This window comes from Perognathus longimembris, chromosome 18 (assembly GCF_023159225.1).
Source record: "Perognathus longimembris pacificus isolate PPM17 chromosome 18, ASM2315922v1, whole genome shotgun sequence".
NCBI lineage: Eukaryota > Metazoa > Chordata > Mammalia > Rodentia > Heteromyidae > Perognathus > Perognathus longimembris.
In genome coordinates, this window is record NC_063178.1 from 38,290,969 (window position 1) to 38,298,111 (window position 7,143).

General features: G+C 42.4%; 1 pseudogene across 1 annotated transcript; it reads right to left on the reverse strand.

Annotated features, from left to right (window-relative positions):
* Window positions 1-3,703: 3,703 nt before the first annotated feature.
* LOC125367294 lies at window positions 3,704-5,014 on the reverse strand (annotated as a pseudogene). The gene has a single exon (XR_007214041.1). The product of XR_007214041.1 is annotated as a homer protein homolog 1-like (transcript).
* Between the last annotated feature and the right edge of the window lie 2,129 nt (window positions 5,015-7,143).

Below are 7,143 nucleotides of genomic sequence, written 5' to 3' on the forward strand. Positions count from 1 at the left end.
TGGAAAAACTGGGATTCCAGGGAACATTCCTGAATATAATCAAGGCAGTTTATGACAAACCAACAGCAAGCATAACTCTAAATGGTGAAAAACTAAAGCCATTCCCTTTAAAATCAGGAACAAGGCAGGGATGTCCACTCTCTCCCCTGCTTTTCAACATAGTACTAGAATTCCTAGCCAGAGCAATTAGGCAAGAAGAGAATATAAAGGGGATCCAAATAGGAAGAGATGAAGTTAAACTTTCTCTTTTCGCAGATGACATGATCCTATACCTAAAGAATCCCATAGACTCTACCCCCAAGCTACTAGAGCTGATCCAAAACTTTGGCAAAGTGGCAGGATATAAAATAAACCTTCAAAAATCAACGTCCTTTCTCTATGCTAACAACCCGAAGACCGAGGCTGAAATCAGGAAAGCAACTCCTTTTGCAATAGCCCCCCAAAACATAAAATATCTAGGAATAACCTTAACCAAAGAAGTGAAAGACCTCTTTGAAGAGAACTTTAAAAGCTTGAAAAATGAAATTAAGTCAGAACAAAAAAATGGAAAAACCTCCCATGCTCCTGGATTGGGAGGATTAATATAATCAAAATGACAATATTGCCTAAGGCTATCTACAAATTCAATGAAATACCCATTAATATCCCAACACCATTCTTTAATGAAATAGAGGAAGCAATCCAGAAATTCATATGGAACAATAAAAGACCTAGAATAGTAAAAACAATCCTAAGCAGAAAGAACAGTGCTGGGGGAATTACAATACCCAACTTCAAGTTGTATTATAAAGCTATAGTAATAAAAACAGCTTGGTTTTGGCACCGGAACAGGCCTGAAGACCCGGTAATGAACCCACAGAAGTACACCTACTTAATATTTGATAAAGGGGCTAAAACAATTGTTTGGAAGAAAGATAGCCTATTTAACAAATTGTGCTGGCAAAACTGGCTCAACACATGCAACAAACTAAAACTAGATCCTTATATATCACCCTGCACCAAAATCAATTCCAAATGGATTAAAGACTTTGAAATCAAAACAGACACCCTGAAAACACTAAAGGAAGGAGTAGGAGAAACACTTGGGCTCCTTGGCACAGGACGGAACTTCCTTAACAAAGACCCTGAAAGGCTACAAATCAAAGAAAGGTTGGACAAATGGGACTGCATCAAACTGCAGAGCTTCTGCACAGCAAAGGGCATAGCTTGCAAGATAAACGGAAATCCCACAGACTAGGAGAAGATATTTACCGGCCATTCAACAGACAAAGGCCTCATCTCTAAAATATATGCAGAACTAAAAAAATTACCTTCTTCCAAAACAAAACCGCAAAGAACTAATAGCCCACTCATCAAGTGGGCTAAAGACCTACAAAGAGACTTCTCTGATGAGGAAATGAGAATGGCCAAGAGACATATGAAAAACTGCTCTACATCACTGTCCATAAAGGAAATGCAAATCAAAACAACATTGAGATTCCATCTCACCCCAGTAAAAATGTCATATATCAAGAAAACTAACAATAACAGTTGTTGGAGGGGATGTGGCCAAAAGGGAACCCTACTTTATTGTTGGTGGGAACGTAAACTGTTCATCCACTCTGGCAAGCAGCATGGAGATTCCTCAGAAGGCTAAATGTAGAACTCCCCTATGACCCAGCAACCCCACTTTTGGGTATTTATCCAAAAAACCACAAACAAAATCACAGTAAAGCCACCCGCACAACAATGTTCATTGCAGCACAATTTGTCATAACGAGAATCTGGAACCAACCCAGATGCCCATCCGTAGACAAATTGATCAGGAAAATGTGGTACATATACACAATGGAATTTTATGCCTCTATCAGAAAGAATGACATTTTCTCATTTGTAAGGAAATGGAAGGACTTGGAAAAAATTATACTAAGTGAAGTGAGCCAGACCCAAAGAAACCTGGACTCTATGGTCTCCCTTATTGGGAATAATTAGCACAGGATTAGGCAAGCCATAGCAGAGGATCACAAAAGCCCAATAGCTATACCCTTATAATCACATAAGGTGATGCTAAGTGAAATGAACTCCATTTTATGGAAGTGATTGTTATATCACAGTTGTAACTACTTTCAACATCCCATGTGTATCTGTAGTTTCTACTGTTGATGATGTTCTTGTATCACCTTCTTGGATTGTATCTACACTATCTCTGTAATCTTATCTGAGTATATGGGAAACCGTGTATACTGGTATTAGAATTAGGAAATTGAGAGGGAATACCAAAATTGAGAGACAAAGGGTAAATTAAGAGCAACAACAACAAAAGCATTACTTGCAAAACTGTGTGATATAAGCGAACTGAACACCTCAGGGCGGGAAAGGGGGAGGGGGGAGGGGGGTATGAGGGACAAGGTAACAAACAGTATAAGAAATGTATCCAATGCCTAACGTATGAAACTGTAACCTCTCTGTACATCAGTTTTATAATAAAAAATTTTAAAAAAGAAATGCATATTTGCTAAAAGTCTTTTAAAATTACATCAAAACAACATTAAAACCTGCTCACTGAGAAGAGCCTGTTGAATATAATTTCTGTTTTGAAATGCCTAGTTAACAGTTCAGAATATTGCCTTGTGAGGTTTGAATAAAGATGTAGATGATGTAAAGACCAGATAGAGTACTTTAACTCCATCTCCATATGCCACGATCACAATTTAGATTTAGTCCTCCAATCAGCTGTTCGATGTAAATGGATCACCTTGAAAATTGCTATACACCTTAAAATTATCTATAATAAACAATTCCACAACAACCATTATTATTCATCAATTGAAATGTATTGATCATTCAGAAAAGGTTTCTTGCAAAATATATAAATAAATGTAACTGCATATTTTTCTGTAAAGATATTTAAAATTGCTAGACCAGACCATCAGTGACAGGCTGCTGTATTTCAGTTCTGTGTTGTCAAATTTATTAGAAATGTAAAAGGAAAAATTTCTGAGGGACTCAGCTGCCTTTGTTAGTTGGCTTTAAAATATGTAGTAAAATGGGAGACAATATCCTCTCATAAATACATGGAATCAATATGGAAAATAAAGTACACAACAGACAAAGTTAGAGAACACCAGAATGTACCAGAGTAGTCAACAGAGTGAAAAGTCTTCTAGTACAAAAAAGGGAAGAAGTCTATACACCCAGTTATCATGTTTTTTTCAATTAAAGATGCAGCGTTCTCTCACTCCTGGCAATAATTAATTGGTAATGGCACTGCTTCTTAGCAGTGCAAAAATATCCTGAGAAATTATTTAGATTACAACAAAAGACAGGGCTTTCATTACACAGTTTTTGCACAAAACACAGCTCTAGATATCATAAATAAATTAATTTTAAAAGCCGATAATCTTCACTGTGTTGAACACAAAAAAGAGGATGTGACCTAGACATTGTTAATTCTCCCATTGGTTAATATCAGAAAAAAAAAAGAATGCATTAAGTGTCTATTTACATCGTTCTAGTTAACTATGGCCAATAATATACATGGAGGTAATTTGTAGTTCAAGTTTTTCATCCTTTTTTTCCCCAACTAGCTATAAGCTGAATTCTAAAATTTACACTGAAATATTCAATTGCAACTTTCAAAAGATTCTCCTCCTGGAGGAGTGATAATCAAAAAATTTCGTGCAATCTTGATGCAGAGCCCATACAGTCCATCGAAGAGAGACAGTGTATCTTTTAATCAATTGGCACTGAAATTTAACTTTCCTTAGCTGCATTCTAGTAGCTTGGCCAGGTTATCTCTTAATTCTGTTAGTTCAAATATTTTTCGATCCAGAATCTCTAAGAGTGTCTTCAGATTATTGCAAAAAGCTTCTTGTTCATTTTGACTCTTCTCCAGACGTTGCTCTAAGTCAGAGAGTTGTCCCTCCAGGTCTTTGTTCCGAATTTCTACTTCCTGTAGTTTCTGAGTCAAAGAGTACATCTGTTCTTGTAGTTCTCTGGCATTATCAATTTCTTGTTTTAATCTTTCTATTTCCTCTTCCTTTTCTTTCAATGTCTCTTCTAGTTCTTGTATTGTCTGATTTAGTTCTGTTTTATGAGTATGCACTGCATTGCTTGGCTACTAACACACTCAAGCTCAGTGACCGGCTTGTGCAGATGCTGATTCCTCTTGATATGCAGCAAGTTGCTGTTTCCATTGTTTCACATTGGCAGTGGACTCCAACAGGGCTGCAGTGAGTTTAGCATTATTTCCTTTGAGGGTAGCCAGTTCAGCTTCCCAGTGTTTGCTGATGGCTGAACTATGTGAAAATGGCAATGCATTCTGAGTTGGTTCAGCCCTTGGCTCTGATTTCTGTGCCACATCAGGTGTTCTTCCATCATCTGTCCCATTGATAATTTCTGGTGTTAATGGAGACTGAAGATCTCCACCTGCTGATTCCTGTGAAGGTGTACTGGTAAGTTCCATCTTTTCTTGTGATTTCTCCTTTGCTAGTCGAGCAGTTTCTTTAAATTCCTGAAACTTTTCTGCAAAGTTTGAAAGATGGTGCTCAGAGGAGAATCCCAATCCATAGACAGTGTTTGCCCGGCTATCGGCCCACTGGCCAAACTTCTGAGATGTTTTAGTAAATGTCATGTTTGGGGTGATGGTACTATTTATTTTTGCCTTTGAGTCATCTAAACTGATTATCCTATACACATTTCTTGTGCTGTCATAAAAATAAGACACAGTAACTGCGTGCTTGCTGGTGGGTACCCAATTCTTCTTTGTGTTTGGGTGAATCTGGAAGACATGAGCTCTAGTGCTGAAGATAGGTTGCTCCCCCATTTTGCCCAGTGAAAACTTGCTCTGAAGTTTCTGCTTTTATGCTACAGAATAACTTCCAAAAGGATTTCTCTGTCTGCTATTTCGCAGTTGCTTTTCCACCTCTCCGAGATCTTTTCCGGGGGTGCTTCAATGATGTTGACCAATTCAACTATTTCTCTTAGGTAATATGAGCTCTCCCTCGTAGATACCAAAATGTTCAAACAGAGGTGGCATTTGCTTATTGTCAGTTAAAATGCTGAGTGGAGGGGCTGGGGATATGGCCTAGTGGCAAGAGTGCCTGCCTTGGATACAAGAGGCCCTAGGTTCGATTCCCCAGCACCACATATACAGAAAAGGGCCAGAAGCGGCGCTGTGGCTCAAGTGGCAGAGTGCTAGCCTTGAGCAAAAGGAAGCCAGGGACAGTGCTGAGTTCAAGGCCCAGGACTGGACAAAAAAAAAAAAAATGCTGCGTGGAGGATACAACGGTCAAACTATTCCACAAAATGAGTGCACATGTAGGAAAACGCAGAACCTGGCTTCAAGGAGTCCTATCAAAAATGAGTTCGCTGGTCATTTCACTCATGTCCTCCTAGGCACTCAGGGAGAGCCAGGTAATTCGGCCTGGATGGCGCTAAGGCTGTGGGTTCAAATTTCTCCACCCCACTAGCTCCCGGGGGGGTGGAGCATGCAACCCAATGCGACTTCACTTTAATAAAAACCCTAAAAGCAGCGATGCCACTGCTTCCCTGGGCTTACATTACAAAAAAAAGAAAAAAAGAAAAAGAAAAAAAAAGACTATATAGAAAAATCTTCTGGAAGTGCAAACCCGGCAGCTGGTGACTTGCTCGGCACTCCTCGCTTCAGAGCACCGCGGCGCTAAGGCTCCAGTCCGCGGAGAATGAATGAATCAGAGAGCCGAAGCCTCGTGCCTCCCCTCCCGGCACCCAGCCCCCCAGCGCCAGGGCGGCCGAGCAGCTGCGGCCAGCGGCGGAGGCTGAGGAGCCGCCGGGTGCTCGCCCGGGCTGAGGCGGGAGGCTGCCGCCGCCGCGTCCGAGGCAGGAGAGCCGGGCTGGGAGCGGTGCGAGCCGCCGCTCCAGCGCCCCCACCCCGGCGGGTCTCTCGCGCTCCGTGCCGCCGCCACGCGCCGCCTCACATTCCCCGGGCCCGCGGCTGCCTCCTCACACTCCCATCACAGGCCGCCTCCGTCGGCCTCCAGATCCCGCTGGGCCAGGGCAGCGCCGGCCGGGACAGGAGGAAGCCCGCCGGGGAGGCTGCGGCGGACCCGCTCGCCCGAGAGGAGGGCGCCGCTTCCCCGAGTCAGCGCGGCCGCTCCCTTTCCTTTTTCTTTTTGGAAGTTTATTGGAGATGAGAGTCTTACAGACTTTCCTGCCTGGGCTGGGTTTGAACGGTTATCCTCAGATCTCAGCCTCCTTGAGTAGCTAGGATGATGGGTGTGAGCTACTGGTGTCTGGTTCCATTTTCACCCCTCTATTACACTGATAAAAAATAAATAAAAACGTTCAAGCTAAAAGACAAGGTAGCAGTTGACACATCCATCTTCTGCACTGTATGCATTCCCAGCAAACTGTACAAAGAAACTGCTGTGACACAAAATGGCCACTAGGTGGGGACATTTGCTGGCTCAACTCTCTTCAAGCTTTTCCCAAAAGCAATCTTTTCCACAACAGAGCAGCAACAACAATAATAATAAACCTCTATAAAAATGTATGGTATGGGCTGGGAATGTGGCTTAGTGGTAGAGTGCTTGCCTAGCATGTATGCAGCACAGGGTTGGACTCCTCAGTAACAGACACAGAAAAGCCAGAAGTGTCAATGCGGATCATGTGTAGAGTGCTAGTCTTGAACAAAAGCAGCTTGAGGGCAATGCCCAGGATCTGAGTTCAAGTCCCAGGACTGGAAAAACAAACAAAAATGTAAGGTGTATGAGGCTCTGTCTTATAATTTGGGGGGGTTGGAGAGGGGCGGTATGTGCCATCACTGGGACTTGAACTCAGGGCCACACACGTTTGCTTAGCTGTTCTGCTCAAGGCTAATGCTCTACAACTTGAGCCACAGTACCACTTCTGACGTTTCCTGAGGATTTTATTGGAGATCAAGAATCTCATGGGCTTTTCTGCCCAGGATGGCTTCAAACTACGATCCTCAGATCTCAGCCTCCTGAGTAGCTGGGATTGCATGTGTGAGCCACCAGCTCCTGGCTCAACAGTCCTCTAACTAATCATAGTTTCACTGAATATTTAAGTACTAGCTGCTATTATGACCATTTCTTTCCTTCACTGGGGCTGGATTGCAGGCTGGAGTGAATGAACCCCCACGGGGCTGGGAACGGCTGAGGTGGG